General features: G+C 35.8%; 3 non-coding genes across 3 annotated transcripts; all 3 read right to left on the bottom strand.

Moving 5' to 3' along the window:
- Positions 1–6,774: 6,774 nt before the first annotated feature.
- TRNAN-AUU (transfer RNA asparagine (anticodon AUU)) lies at positions 6,775–6,848 on the bottom strand. Its single transcript has one exon. It is a non-coding gene; the product is annotated as a tRNA-Asn (tRNA).
- Positions 6,849–10,282: 3,434 nt separating this feature from the next.
- Positions 10,283–10,356, bottom strand: TRNAN-AUU (transfer RNA asparagine (anticodon AUU)). Its single transcript has one exon. It is a non-coding gene; the product is annotated as a tRNA-Asn (tRNA).
- Positions 10,357–16,125: 5,769 nt separating this feature from the next.
- Positions 16,126–16,199, bottom strand: TRNAN-AUU (transfer RNA asparagine (anticodon AUU)). Its single transcript has one exon. It is a non-coding gene; the product is annotated as a tRNA-Asn (tRNA).
- Positions 16,200–16,914: the final 715 nt, after the last annotated feature.

Below are 16,914 nucleotides of genomic sequence, written 5' to 3'. Positions count from 1 at the left end.
TGGAAAATTCAGGGCTATGTCGTGTAGATGATGGCCTAACAGGAGGCTTTAAAATTTTCTTTCTAGTGTCCTTCGTTTGGGAGAAAAATGCAAAGGTACAAGACAGCTTTTACTTGCCAATATCTCTCTTTTGCAAAGAGCTACGCATTGGAAAATTCAGGGCTTTGTCGTGTAGATGATGGCCTAACAGGAGGCTTTAAAATTTTCTTTCTAGTGACCTTCGTTTGGGAGAAAAATGCAAAGGTACAAGACAGCTTTTCCTTGCCAATATCTCTCTTTTGCAAAGAGCTGCGCATTGCAAAATTCAGGGCTATGTCGTGTAGATGATGGCCTAACAGGAGGCTTTAAAATTTTCTTTCTAGTGTCCTTCGTTTGGGAGAAAAATGCAAAGGTACAAGACAGCTTTTCCTTGCCAATATCTCTCTTTTGCAAAGAGCTGCGCATTGGAAAATTCAGGGCTATGTCGTGTAGATGATGGCCTAAGAGGAGGCTTTAAAATTTTCTTTCTAGTGTCCTTCGTTTGGGAGAAAAATGCAAAGGTACAAGACAGCTTTTCCTTGCCAATATCTCTCTTTTGCAAAGAGCTACGCATTGGAAAATTCAGGGCTATGTCGTGTAGATGAAGCACTAACAGGAGGCTTTAAAATTTTCTTTCTAGTGTCCTTCGTTTGGGAGAAAAATGCAAAGGTACAAGACAGCTTTTCCTTGCCAATATCTCTCTTTTGCAAAGAGCTGAGCATTGGAAAATTCAGGGCTATGTCGTGTAGATGATGGCCTAACAGGAGACTTTAAAATTTTCTTTCTAGTGTCCTTCGTTTGGGAGAAAAATGCAAAGGTACAAGACAGCTTTTCCTTGCCAATATCTCTCTTTTGCAAAGAGCTGCGCATTGGAAAATTCAGGGCTATGTCATGTAGATGATGGCCTAACAGGAGGCTTTAAAATTATCTTTCTAGTGTCCTTCGTTTGGGAGAAAAATGCAAAGGTACAAGACAGCTTTTCCTTGCCAATATCTCTCTTTTGCAAAGAGCTACGCATTGGAACATTCAGGGCTATGTCGTGTAGATGATGGCCTAACAGGAGGCTTTAAAATTTTCTTTCTAGTGACCTTCGTTTGGGAGAAAAATGCAAAGGTACAAGACAGCTTTTCCTTGCCAATATCTCTCTTTTGCAAAGAGCTGCGCATTGGAAAATTCAGGACTTTGTCGTGTAGATGATGACCTAACAGGAGGCTTTAAAATTTTCTTTCTAGTGTCCTTCGTTTGGGAGAAAAATGCAAAGGTACAAGACAGCTTTTCCTTGCCAATATCTCTCTTTTGCAAAGAGCTGCGCATTGGAAAATTCAGGGCTATGTCGTGTAGATGATGGCCTAACAGGAGGCTTTACAATTTTCTTTCTAGTGTCTTTCGTTTGGGAGAAAAATGCAAAGGTACAAGACAGCTTTTCCTTGCCAATATCTCTCTTTTGCAAAGAGCTACGCATTGGAAAATTCAGGGCTATGTCGTGTAGATGATGGCCTAACAGGAGGCTTTAAAATTTTCTTTCTAGTGACCTTCGTTTGGGAGAAAAATGCAAAGGTACAAGAAAGCTTTTCCTTGCCAATATCTCTCTTTTGCAAAGAGCTGCGCATTGGAAAATTCAGGGCTATGTCGTGTAGATGATGGCCTAACAGGAGGCTTTAAAATTTTCTTTCTAGTGTCCTTCGTTTGGGAGAAAAATGCAAAGGTACAAGACAGCTTTTCCTTGCCAATATCTCTCTTTTGCAAAGAGCTGCGCATTGGAAAATTCAGGGCTATGTCGTGTAGATGATGGCCTAACAGGAGGCTTTAAAATTATCTTTCTAGTGTCATTCGTTTGGGAGAAAAATGCAAAGGTACAAGACAGTTTTTCCTTGCCAATATCTCTCTTTTGCAAAGAGCTACGCATTGGAAAATTAAGGGCTATGTCGTGTAGATGATGGCCTAACAGGAGGCTTTAAAATTTTCATTCTAGTGTCCTTCGTTTGGGAGAAAAATGCAAAGGTACAAGACAGCTTTTCCTTGCCAATATCTCTCTTTTGCAAAGAGCTACGCATTGGAAAATTCAGGGCTATGTCGTGTAGATGATGGCCTAACAGGAGGCTTTAAAATTATCTTTCTAGTGTCCTTCGTTTGGAAGAAAAATGCAAAGGTACAAGACAGCTTTTCCTTGCCAATATCTCTCTTTTGCAAAGAGCTACGCTTTGGAAAATTCAGGGCTATGTCGTGTAGATGATGGCCTAACAGGAGGCTTTAAAATTTTCTTTTTAGTGACCTTCGTTTGGGAGAAACATGCAAAGGTACAAGACAGCTTTTCCTTGCCAATATCTCTCTTTTGCAAAGAGCTGCGCATTGGAAAATTCAGGGCTATGTCGTGTAGATGATGGCCTAACAGGAGGCTTTAAAATTTTCTTTCTAGTGTCCTTAGTTTGGGAGAAAAATGCAAAGGTACAAGACAGCTTTTCCTTGCCAGTATCTCTCTTTTGCAAAGAGCTGCGCATTGGAAAATTCAGGGCTATGTCGTGTAGATGATGGCCTAACAGGAGGCTTTAAAATTATCTTTCTAGTGTCCTTCGTTTGGGAGAAAAATGCAAAGGTACAAGACAGCTTTTCCTTGCCAATATCTCTCTTTTGCAAAGAGCTGCGCATTGGAAAATTCAGGGCTATGTCGTGTAGATGATGGCCTAACAGGAGGCTTTAAAATTTTCTTTCTAGTGACCTTCGTTTGGGAGAAAAATGCAAAGGTACAAAACAGCTTTTCCTTGCCAATATCTCTCTTTTTTGCAAAGAGCTGCGCATTGGAAAATTCAGGACTATGTCGTGTAGATGATGGCCTAACAGGAGGCTTTAAAATTTTCTTTCTAGTGTCCTTCGTTTGGGAGAAAAATGCAAAGGTACAAGACAGCTTTTCCTTGCCAATATCTCTCTTTTGCAAAGAGCTGCGCATTGGAAAATTCAGGACTATGCCGTGTAGATGATGGCCTAACAGGAGGCTCTAAAATTTTCTTTCTAGTGTCCTTCGTTTGGGAGAAAAATGCAAAGGTACAAGACAGCTTTTCCTTGCCAATATCTCTCTTTTGCAAAGAGCTACGCATTGGAAAATTCAGCTAGCTGTTTTTATAAAATCACTGAATCAAATCTAACTCTGATTACATCAGAGAAGGCCAGGTACCCTACACCATAACAGGGGGTTTGACATTTTGACTTGTCTACTTAAAGATCACCAAAATCTGATAACAAGGTCAATTAGGTCCCTGGGTGGGATTGAACCACCAACCTTTTGGTTAATAGCCGCACATACTAACTGATTGCGCCACAGAGACACTTTGCAAAAGTCCATACTGACAAAGGCTAATAAGCATTCATCTAAAACGTTTCCTAGAAAAACTTTAAAAAGTCAACAATCTGGAGAGTTTTTGTAAGATGTTTCTTCCATCAACCAACGAAGAAACACATTGGTACTTTCCCATGATGAGTGAGTGCTTCAGGATCTCTTGAACTTACATGTGCAGCAGAGTACTGCAATGGAAGCATGCTGGGCCCATAACCCAGAGGTAGGCAGATTGAAACTATCCTCTGCTATATGCATTTTTTTTTTGTTAATTAAAGTAATCCAAAACTGGGATTGATATTTTGTCTCTTTTATTTTTACTTAAAGTACAATAACTTTTACCATTTTAATTTGTTTTAATAGTATATTGACAGTATTGTTTTCTTTCAAAAATCCACTTCATTTTCTTTACCCTATTATTAAAATGGTAATTGACAAAAACAAACTACATTGTCACCAGAAGAGCAATACAAAATGTACAAGTGATATATTAAAATCATCTTTCCAGCTTGAATTTCAATGATGCATTGGGTCAACAATTTTGTGAGAAACATCTTCACCCTTAAATAAAGATTTTCTTAATTCCTTACCTGTGTGCTAATTAGATATCACCTTGTTTTCACATTAAACAGACTTCCACATGAGAAAGCAGCAAGGATGCAGTGGCGTTAATGTTTCCTGGTGTCAACCTGTATTCTTTCAGTAGACATTGAAATGAGGATACATCTTGCTGCCTTTCCAATGAAGCAAGTTTAATTTAGTAATAGGTGAAAAACCATCCCTACAAAGGTGTTAATCAGAGACTTGGCTTTGTGGACACTTTTCAGAGAACAAATTTGTTAGCATAAAAATAAAGCCAGAAAATGAAGAGCTGTTTAATCACGCAATTTGATTTTTTTGCCAGCATATTTCTTTTTCTCTGCAACCCACTGCTAAATTGTGCTTCCTAGATGTTTTTATAAAATCACTGAATCAAATCTAACTCTGATTACATCAGAGAAGGCCAGGTACCCTACACCATAACAGGGGGTATGAAATTTGACTTGTCTACTTAAAGATCACCAAAATCTGATAACAAGGTCAATTACGTCCCTGGGTGGGATTGAACCACCAACCTTTTGGTTAATAGCCGTACACACTAACTGATTGCGCCACAGAGACACTTTGCAAAACTCCATACTGACAAATGCTAATAAGCATTCATCTAAAACGTTTCCTAGAAAAACTTTAAAAAGTCAATAATCTGGAGAGTTTTTGTAAGATGTTTCTTCTATCAACCAACGAAGAAACACATTGGTACTTTCCCATGATGAGTGAGTGCTTCAGGATCTCTTGCACTTACATGTGCAGCAGAGTACAGCAATGGAAGCATGCTGGGCCCATAACCCAGAGGTAGGCAGATTGAAACTATCCTCTGCTATATGCATTTTTTTGTTTGTTAATTAAAGTAATCCAAAACTGGGATTGATATTTTGTCTCTTTTATTTTTACTTAAAGTACAATAACTTTTACCATTTTAATTTGTTTTAATAGTATATTGACAGTATTGTTTTCTTTCAAAAATCCACTTCATTTTCTTTACCCTATTATTAAAATGGTAATTGACAAAAACAAACTACATTGTCACCAGAAGAGCAATACAAAATGTACAAGTGATATATTAAAATCATCTTTCCAGCTTGAATTTCAATGATGCATTGGGGCAACGATTTTGTGAGAAACATCTTCACCCTTAAATAAAGATTTTCTTAATTCCTTACCTGTGTGCTAATTAGATATCACCTTGTTTTCACATTAAACAGACTTCCACATGAGAAAGCAGCAAGGATGCAGTGGCGTTAATGTTACCTGGTGTCAACCTGTATTATTTCAGTAGACATTGAAATGAGGATGCATCTTGCTGCCTTTCCAATGAAGCAAGTTTAATTTAGTAATAGGTGAAAAACCATCCTTACAAAGGTGTTAATCAGAGACTTGGCTTTGTGGACACTTTTCAGAGAACAAATTTGTTAGCATAAAAATAAAGCCAGAAAATAAAGAGCTGTTTAATCACTCAATTGGAATTTTCTGCCAGCATATTTTTTTTCTCTGCAACCCACTGCTAAATTGTGCTTCCTAGCTGTTTTTATAAAATCACTGAATCAAATCTAACTCTGATTACATCAGAGAAGGCCAGGTACCCTACACCATAACAGGGGGTTTGAAATTTTGACTTGTCTACTTAAAGATCACCAAAATCTGATAACAAGGTCAATTAGGTCCCTGGGTGGGATTGAACCACCAACCTTTTGGTTAATAGCCGTACACACTAACTGATTGCGCCACAGAGACACTTTGCAAAAAGTCCATACTGACAAAGGCTAATAAGCATTCATCTAAAACGTTTCCTAGAAAGACTTTAAAAAGTCAATAATCTGGAGAGTTTTTGTAAGATGTTTCTTCCATCAACCAACGAAGAAACACATTGGTACTTTCCCATGATGAGTGAGTGCTTCAGGATCTCTTGAACTTACATGTGCAGCAGAGTACTGCAATGGAAGCATGCTGGGCTCATAACCGAGAGGTAGGCAGATTGAAACTATCCTCTGCTATATGCATTTTTTTTTTGTTAATTAAAGTAATCCAAAACTGGGATTGATATTTTGTCTCTTTTATTTTTACTTAAAGTACAATAACTTTTACCATTTTAATTTGTTTTAATAGTATATTGACAGTATTGTTTTCTTTCAAAAATCCACTTCATTTTCTTTACCCTATTATTAAAATGGTAATTGACAAAAACAAACTACATTGTCACCAGAAGAGCAATACAAAATGTACAAGTGATATATTAAAATCATCTTTCCAGCTTGAATTTCAATGTTGCATTGGGTCAACAATTTTGTGAGAAACATCTTCACCCTTAAATAAAGATTTTCTTAATTCCTTACCTGTGTGCTAATTAGATATCACCTTGTTTTCACATTAAACAGACTTCCACATGAGAAAGCAGCAAGGATGCAGTGGCGTTAATGTTTCCTGGTGTCAACTTGTATTATTTCAGTAGACATTGAAATGAGGATGCATCTTGCTGCCTTTCCAATGAAGCAAGTTTAATTTAGTAATAGGTGATAAACCATCCTTACAAAGGTGTTAATCAGAGACTTGGCTTTGTGGACACTTTTCAGAGAACAAATTTGTTAGCATAAAAATAAAGCCAGAAAATGAAGAGCTGTTTAATCACTCGATTGGATTTTTCTGCCAGCATATTTTTTTTCTCTGCAACCCACTGCTAAATTGTGCTTCCTAGCTGTTTTTTATAAAATCACTGAATCAAATCTAACTCTGATTACATCAGAGAAGGCCATGTACCCTACACCATAAGAGGAGGTTTGAAATTTTGACTTGTCTCCTTAAATATCACCAAAATCTGATCACAAGGTTAATTACGTCCCTGGGTGGGATTGAACCACCAACATTTTGGTTAATAGCCAAACACACTAACCGATTGCGCCACAGAGACACTTTGCAAAAGTCCATACTGACAAAGGCTAATAAGCATTCATCTAAAACGTTTCCTAGAAAAACTTTAAAAAGTCAATAATCTGGAGAGTTTTTGTAAGATGTTTCTTCCATCAACCAACGAAGAAACACATTGGTACTTTCCCATGATGAGTGAGTGCTTCAGGATCTCTTGCACTTACATGTGCAGCAGAGTACTGCAATGGAAGCATGCTGGGCCCATAACCCAGAGGTAGGCAGATTGAAACTATCCTCTGCTATATGCATTTTTTTTGTTAATTAAAGTAATCCAAAACTGGGATTGATATTTTGTCTCTTTTATTTTTACTTAAAGTACAATAACTTTTACCATTTTAATTTGTTTTAATAGTATATTGACAGTATTGTTTTCTTTCAAAAATCCACTTCATTTTCTTTACCCTATTATTAAAATGGTAATTGACAAAAACAAACTACATTGTCACCAGAAGAGCAATACAAAATGTACAAGTGATATATTAAAATCATCTTTCCAGCTTGAATTTCAATGATGCATTGGGTCAACAATTTTGTGAGAAACATCTTCACCCTTAAATAAAGATTTTCTTAATTCCTTACCTGTGTGCTAATTAGATATCACCTTGTTTTCACATTAAACAGACTTCCACATGAGAAAGCAGCAAGGATGCAGTGGCGTTAATGTTTCCTGGTGTCAACCTGTATTATTTCAGTAGACATTGAAATGAGGATACATCTTGCTGCCTTTCCAATGAAGCAAGTTTAATTTAGTAATAGGTGAAAAACCATCCCTACAAAGGTGTTAATCAGAGACTTGGCTTTGTGGACACTTTTCAGAGAACAAATTTGTTAGCATAAAAATAAAGCCAGAAAATGAAGAGCTGTTTAATCACGCAATTTGATTTTTTTGCCAGCATATTTCTTTTTCTCTGCAACCCACTGCTAAATTGTGCTTCCTAGATGTTTTTATAAAATCACTGAATCAAATCTAACTCTGATTACATCAGAGAAGGCCAGGTACCCTACACTATAACAGGGGGTATGAAATTTGACTTGTCTACTTAAAGATCACCAAAATCTGATAACAAGGTCAATTACGTCCCTGGGTGGGATTGAACCACCAACCTTTTGGTTAATAGCCGTACACACTAACTGATTGCGCCACAGAGACACTTTGCAAAACTACATACTGACAAATGCTAATAAGCATTCATCTAAAACGTTTCCTAGAAAAACTTTAAAAAGTCAATAATCTGGAGAGTTTTTGTAAGATGTTTCTTCTATCAACCAACGAAGAAACACATTGGTACTTTCCCATGATGAGTGAGTGCTTCAGGATCTCTTGCACTTACATGTGCAGCAGAGTACAGCAATGGAAGCATGCTGGGCCCATAACCCAGAGGTAGGCAGATTGAAACTATCCTCTGCTATATGCATTTTTTTGTTTGTTAATTAAAGTAATCCAAAACTGGGATTGATATTTTGGCTCTTTTATTTTTACTTAAAGTACAATAACTTTTACCATTTTAATTTGTTTTAATAGTATATTGACAGTATTGTTTTCTTTCAAAAATCCACTTAATTTTCTTTACCCTATTATTAAAATGGTAATTGACAAAAACAAACTACATTGTCACCAGAAGAGCAATACAAAATGTACAAGTGATATATTAAAATCATCTTTCCAGCTTGAATTTCAATGATGCATTGGGGCAACGATTTTGTGAGAAACATCTTCACCCTTAAATAAAGATTTTCTTAATTCCTTACCTGTGTGCTAATTAGATATCACCTTGTTTTCACATTAAACAGACTTCCACATGAGAAAGCAGCAAGGATGCAGTGGCGTTAATGTTTCCTGGTGTCAACCTGTATTATTTCAGTAGACATTGAAATGAGGATGCATCTTGCTGCCTTTCCAATGAAGCAAGTTTAATTTAGTAATAGGTGAAAAACCATCCTTACAAAGGTGTTAATCAGAGACTTGGCTTTGTGGACACTTTTCAGAGAACAAATTTGTTAGCATAAAAATAAAGCCAGAAAATAAAGAGCTGTTTAATCACTCAATTGGATTTTTCTGCCTGCATATTTTTTTTCTCTGCAACCCACTGCTAAATTGTGCTTCCTAGCTGTTTTTATAAAATCACTGAATCAAATCTAACTCTGATTACATCAGAGAAGGCCAGGTACCCTACACCATAACAGGGGGTTTGAAATTTTGACTTGTCTACTTAAAGATCACCAAAATCTGATAACAAGGTCAATTAGGTCCCTGGGTGGGATTGAACCACCAACCTTTTGGTTAATAGCCGTACACACTAACTGATTGCGCCACAGAGACACTTTGCAAAAAGTCCATACTGACAAAGGCTAATAAGCATTCATCTAAAACGTTTCCTAGAAAAACTTTAAAAAGTCAATAATCTGGAGAGTTTTTGTAAGATGTTTCTTCCATCAACCAACGAAGAAACACATTGGTACTTTCCCATGATGAGTGAGTGCTTCAGGATCTCTTGAACTTACATGTGCAGCAGAGTACTGCAATGGAAGCATGCTGGGCTCATAACCGAGAGGTAGGCAGATTGAAACTATCCTCTGCTATATGCATTTTTTTTTTGTTAATTAAAGTAATCCAAAACTGGGATTGATATTTTGTCTCTTTTATTTTTACTTAAAGTACAATAACTTTTACCATTTTAATTTGTTTTAATAGTATATTGACAGTATTGTTTTCTTTCAAAAATCCACTTCATTTTCTTTACCCTATTATTAAAATGGTAATTGACAAAAACAAACTACATTGTCACCAGAAGAGCAATACAAAATGTACAAGTGATATATTAAAATCATCTTTCCAGCTTGAATTTCAATGTTGCATTGGGTCAACAATTTTGTGAGAAACATCTTCACCCTTAAATAAAGATTTTCTTAATTCCTTACCTGTGTGCTAATTAGATATCACCTTGTTTTCACATTAAACAGACTTCCACATGAGAAAGCAGCAAGGATGCAGTGGCGTTAATGTTTCCTGGTGTCAACTTGTATTATTTCAGTAGACATTGAAATGAGGATGCATCTTGCTGCCTTTCCAATGAAGCAAGTTTAATTTAGTAATAGGTGATAAACCATCCTTACAAAGGTGTTAATCAGAGACTTGGCTTTGTGGACACTTTTCAGAGAACAAATTTGTTAGCATAAAAATAAAGCCAGAAAATGAAGAGCTGTTTAATCACTCGATTGGATTTTTCTGCCAGCATATTTTTTTTCTCTGCAACCCACTGCTAAATTGTGCTTCCTAGCTGTTTTTTATAAAATCACTGAATCAAATCTAACTCTGATTACATCAGAGAAGGCCATGTACCCTACACCATAAGAGGAGGTTTGAAATTTTGACTTGTCTCCTTAAATATCACCAAAATCTGATCACAAGGTTAATTACGTCCCTGGGTGGGATTGAACCACCAACATTTTGGTTAATAGCCAAACACACTAACCGATTGCGCCACAGAGACACTTTGCAAAAGTCCATACTGACAAAGGCTAATAAGCATTCATCTAAAACGTTTCCTAGAAAAACTTTAAAAAGTCAATAATCTGGAGAGTTTTTGTAAGATGTTTCTTCCATCAACCAACGAAGAAACACATTGGTACTTTCCCATGATGAGTGAGTGCTTCAGGATCTCTTGCACTTACATGTGCAGCAGAGTACTGCAATGGAAGCATGCTGGGCCCATAACCCAGAGGTAGGCAGATTGAAACTATCCTCTGCTATATGCATTTTTTTTGTTAATTAAAGTAATCCAAAACTGGGATTGATATTTTGTCTCTTTTATTTTTACTTAAAGTACAATAACTTTTACCATTTTAATTTGTTTTAATAGTATATTGACAGTATTGTTTTCTTTCAAAAATCCACTTCATTTTCTTTACCCTATTATTAAAATGGTAATTGACAAAAACAAACTACATTGTCACCAGAAGAGCAATACAAAATGTACAAGTGATATATTAAAATCATCTTTCCAGCTTGAATTTCAATGATGCATTGGGTCAACAATTTTGTGAGAAACATCTTCACCCTTAAATAAAGATTTTCTTAATTCCTTACCTGTGTGCTAATTAGATATCACCTTGTTTTCACATTAAACAGACTTCCACATGAGAAAGCAGCAAGGATGCAGTGGCGTTAATGTTTCCTGGTGTCAACCTGTATTATTTCAGTAGACATTGAAATGAGGATACATCTTGCTGCCTTTCCAATGAAGCAAGTTTAATTTAGTAATAGGTGAAAAACCATCCCTACAAAGGTGTTAATCAGAGACTTGGCTTTGTGGACACTTTTCAGAGAACAAATTTGTTAGCATAAAAATAAAGCCAGAAAATGAAGAGCTGTTTAATCACGCAATTTGATTTTTTTGCCAGCATATTTCTTTTTCTCTGCAACCCACTGCTAAATTGTGCTTCCTAGATGTTTTTTATAAAATCACTGAATCAAATCTAACTCTGATTACATCAGAGAAGGCCAGGTACCCTACACCATAACAGGGGGTTTGAAATTTTGACTTGTCTACTTAAAGATCACCAAAATCTGATAACAAGGTCAATTAGGTCCCTGGATGGGATTGAACCACCAACCTTATGGTTAATAGCCGTACATACTAACTGATTGCGCCACAGAGACACTTTGCAAAAGTCCATACTGACAAAGGCTAATAAGCATTCATCTAAAACGTTTCCTAGAAAAACTTTAAAAAGTCAATAATCTGGAGAGTTTTTGTAAGATGTTTCTTCCATCAACCAACGAAGAAACACATTGGTACTTTCCCATGATGAGTGAGTGCTTCAGGATCTCTTGCATTTACATGTGCAGCAGAGTACTGCAATGGAAGCATGCTGGGCCCATAACCCAGAGGTAGGCAGATTGAAACTATCCTCTGCTATATGCATTTTTTTTGTTAATTAAAGTAATCCAAAACTGGGATTGATATTTTGTCTCTTTTATTTTTACTTAAAGTACAATAACTTTTACCATTTTAATTTGTTTTAATAGTATATTGACAGTATTGTTTTCTTTCAAAAATCCACTTCATTTTCTTTACCCTATTATTAAAATGGTAATTGACAAAAACAAACTACATTGTCACCAGAAGAGCAATACAAAATGTACAAGTGATATATTAAAATCATATTTCCAGCTTGAATTTCAATGATGCATTGGGGCAACGATTTTGTGAGAAACATCTTCACCCTTAAATAAAGATTTTCTTAATTCCTTACCTGTGTGCTAATTAGATATCACCTTGTTTTCATATTAAACAGACTTCCACATGAGAAAGCAGCAAGGATGCAGTGGCATTAATGTTTCCTGGTGTCAACTTGTATTATTTCAGTAGACATTGAAATGAGGATGCATCTTGCTGCCTTTCCAATGAAGCAAGTTTAATTTAGTAATAGGTGAAAAACCATCCTTACAAAGGTGTTAATCAGAGACTTGGCTTTGTGGACACTTTTCAGAGAACAAATTTGTTAGCATAAAAATAAAGCCAGAAAATGAAGAGCTGTTTAATCACTCAATTGGATTTTTCTGCCAGCATATTTTTTTTCTCTGCAACCCACTGCTAAATTGTGCTTCCTAGCTGTTTTTATAAAATCACTGAATCAAATCTAACTCTGATTACATCAGAGAAGGCCAGGTACCCTACACCATAACAGGGGGTTTGAAATTTTGACTTGTCTACTTAAAGATCACCAAAATCTGATAACAAGGTCAATTAGGTCCCTGGGTGGGATTGAACCACCAACCTTATGGTTAATAGCCATACATACTAACTGATTGCGCCACAGAAACACTTTGCAAAAGTCCATACTGACAAAGGCTAATAAGCATTCATCTAAAACGTTTCCTAGAAAAACTTTAAAAAGTCAATAATCTGGAGAGTTTTTGTAAGATGTTTCTTCCATCAACCAACGAAGAAACACATTGGTACTTTCCCATGATGAGTGAGTGCTTCAGGATCTCTTGCACTTACATGTGCAGCAGAGTACTGCAATGGAAGCATGCTGGGCCCATAACCCAGAGGTAGGCAGATTGAAACTATCCTCTGCTATATGCATTTTTTTGTTTGTTAATTAAAGTAATCCAAAACTGGGATTGATATTTTGTCTCTTTTATTTTTACTTTAAGTACAATAACTTTTACCATTTTAATTTGTTTTAATAGTATATTGACAGTATTGTTTTCTTTCAAAAATCCACTTCATTTTCTTTACCCTATTATTAAAATGGTAATTGACAAAAACAAACTACATTGTCACCAGAAGAGCAATACAAAATGTACAAGTGATATATTAAAATCATCTTTCCAGCTTGAATTTCAATGATGCATTGGGGCAACGATTTTGTGAGAAACATCTTCACCCTTAAATAAAGATTTTCTTAATTCCTTACCTGTGTGCTAATTAGATATCACCTTGTTTTCACATTAAACAGACTTCCACATGAGAAAGCAGCAAGGATGCAGTGGCGTTAATGTTTCCTGGTGTCAACCTGTATTATTTCAGTAGACATTGAAATGAGGATACATCTTGCTGCCTTTCCAATGAAGCAAGTTTAATTTAGTAATAGGTGAAAAACCATCCCTACAAAGGTGTTAATCAGAGACTTGGCTTTGTGGACACTTTTCAGAGAACAAATTTGTTAGCATAAAAATAAAGCCAGAAAATGAAGAGCTGTTTAATCACGCAATTTGGTTTTTTTGCCAGCATATTTCTTTTTCCCTGCAACCCACTCCTAAATTGTGCTTCCTAGATGTTTTTATAAAATCACTGAATCAAATCTAACTCTGATTACATCAGAGAAGGCCAGGTACCCTACACCATAACAGGGGGTATGAAATTTGACTTGTCTACTTAAAGATCACCAAAATCTGATAACAATGTCAATTACGTCCCTGGGTGGGATTGAACCACCAACCTTTTGGTTAATAGCCGTACACACTAACTGATTGCGCCACAGAGACACTTTGCAAAAAGTCCTTACTGACAAATGCTAATAAGCATTCATCTAAAACGTTTCCTAGAAAAACTTAAAAAAGTCAATAATCTGGAGAGTTTTTGTAAGATGTTTCTTCTATCAACCAACGAAGAAACACATTGGTACTTTCCCATGATGAGTGAGTGCTTCAGAATCTCTTGCACTTACATGTGCAGCAGAGTACAGCAATGGAAGCATGCTGGGCCCATAACCCAGAGGTAGGCAGATTGAAACTATCCTCTGCTATATGCATTTTTTTGTTTGTTAATTAAAGTAATCCAAAACTGGGATTGATATTTTGGCTCTTTTATTTTTACTTAAAGTACAATAACTTTTACCATTTTAATTTGTTTTAATAGTATATTGACAGTATTGTTTTCTTTCAAAAATCCACTTAATTTTCTTTACCCTATTATTAAAATGGTAATTGACAAAAACAAACTACATTGTCACCAGAAGAGCAATACAAAATGTACAAGTGATATATTAAAATCATCTTTCCAGCTTGAATTTCAATGATGCATTGGGGCAACGATTTTGTGAGAAACATCTTCACCCTTAAATAAAGATTTTCTTAATTCCTTACCTGTGTGCTAATTAGATATCACCTTGTTTTCACATTAAACAGACTTCCACATGAGAAAGCAGCAAGGATGCAGTGGCGTTAATGTTTCCTGGTGTCAACCTGTATTATTTCAGTAGACATTGAAATGAGGATGCATCTTGCTGCCTTTCCAATGAAGCAAGTTTAATTTAGTAATAGGTGAAAAACCATCCTTACAAAGGTGTTAATCAGAGACTTGGCTTTGTGGACACTTTTCAGAGAACAAATTTGTTAGCATAAAAATAAAGCCAGAAAATAAAGAGCTGTTTAATCACTCAATTGGATTTTTCTGCCAGCATATTTTTTTTCTCTGCAACCCACTGCTAAATTGTGCTTCCTAGCTGTTTTTATAAAATCACTGAATCAAATCTAACTCTGATTACATCAGAGAAGGCCAGGTACCCTACACCATAACAAGGGGTTTGAAATTATGACTTGTCTACTTAAAGATCACCAAAATCTGATAACAAGGTCAATTAGGTGGGATTGAACCACCAACCTTTTGGTTAATAGCCGTACACACTAACTGATTGCGCCACAGAGACACTTGCAAAAAGTCCATACTGACAAAGGCTAATAAGCATTCATCTAAAACGTTTCCTAGAAAAACTTTAAAAAGTCAATAATCTGGAGAGTTTTTGTAAGATGTTTCTTCCATCAACCAACGAAGAAACACATTGGTACTTTCCCATGATGAGTGAGTGCTTCAGGATCTCTTGAACTTACATGTGCAGCAGAGTACTGCAATGGAAGCATGCTGGGCTCATAACCGAGAGGTAGGCAGATTGAAACTATCCTCTGCTATATGCATTTTTTTTTTTTTGTTAATTAAAGTAATCCAAAACTGGGATTGATATTTTGTCTCTTTTATTTTTACTTAAAGTACAATAACTTTTACCATTTTAATTTGTTTTAATAGTGTATTGACAGTATTGTTTTCTTTCAAAAATCCACTTCATTTTCTTTACCCTATTATTAAAATGGTAATTGACAAAAACAAACTACATTGTCACCAGAAGAGCAATACAAAATGTACAAGTGATATATTAAAATCATCTTTCCAGCTTGAATTTCAATGTTGCATTGGGTCAACAATTTTGTGAGAAACATCTTCACCCTTAAATAAAGATTTTCTTAATTCCTTACCTGTGTGCTAATTAGATATCACCTTGTTTTCACATTAAACAGACTTCCACATGAGAAAGCAGCAAGGATGCAGTGGCGTTAATGTTTCCTGGTGTCAACTTGTATTATTTCAGTAGACATTGAAATGAGGATGCATCTTGCTGCCTTTCCAATGAAGCAAGTTTAATTTAGTAATAGGTGATAAACCATCCTTACAAAGGTGTTAATCAGAGACTTGACTTTGTGGACACTTTTCAGAGAACAAATTTGTTAGCATAAAAATAAAGCCAGAAAATGAAGAGCTGTTTAATCACTCGATTGGATTTTTCTGCCAGCATATTTTTTTTCTCTGCAACCCACTGCTAAATTGTGCTTCCTAGCTGTTTTTTTATAAAATCACTGAATCAAATCTAACTCTGATTACATCAGAGAAGGCCATGTACCCTACACCATAAGAGGAGGTTTGAAATTTTGACTTGTCTACTTAAATATCACCAAAATCTGATCACAAGGTTAATTACGTCCCTGGGTGGGATTGAACCACCAACCTTTTGGTTAATAGCCAAACACACTAACCGATTGCGCCACAGAGACACTTTGCAAAAGTCCATACTGACAAAGGCTAATAAGCATTCATCTAAAACGTTTCCTAGAAAAACTTTAAAAAGTCAATAATCTGGAGAGTTTTTGTAAGATGTTTCTTCCATCAACCAACGAAGAAACACATTGGTACTTTCCCATGATGAGTGAGTGCTTCATGATCTCTTGCACTTACATGTGCAGCAGAGTACAGCAATGGAAGCATGCTGGGCCCATAACCCAGAGGTAGGCAGATTGAAACTATCCTCTGCTATATGCATTTTTTTGTTTGTTAATTAAAGTAATCCAAAACTGGGATTGATATTTTGGCTCTTTTATTTTTACTTAAAGTACAATAACTTTTACCATTTTAATTTGTTTTAATAGTATATTGACAGTATTGTTTTCTTTCAAAAATCCACTTAATTTTCTTTACCCTATTATTAAAATGGTAATTGACAAAAACAAACTACATTGTCACCAGAAGAGCAATACAAAATGTACAAGTGATATATTAAAATCATCTTTCCAGCTTGAATTTCAATGATGCATTGGGGCAACGATTTTGTGAGAAACATCTTCACCCTTAAATAAAGATTTTCTTAATTCCTTACCTGTGTGCTAATTAGATATCACCTTGTTTTCACATTAAACAGACTTCCACATGAGAAAGCAGCAAGGATGCAGTGGCGTTAATGTTTCCTGGTGTCAACCTGTATTATTTCAGTAG

The sequence above is a fragment of the Pseudophryne corroboree genome, unplaced genomic scaffold, assembly GCF_028390025.1.
Source record: "Pseudophryne corroboree isolate aPseCor3 unplaced genomic scaffold, aPseCor3.hap2 scaffold_775, whole genome shotgun sequence".
NCBI classification, from domain to species: Eukaryota; Metazoa; Chordata; class Amphibia; order Anura; family Myobatrachidae; genus Pseudophryne; species Pseudophryne corroboree.
The sequence above is the reverse complement of the archived record's forward strand: the minus strand, read 5'-3'. Positions and strand labels throughout refer to the sequence as shown.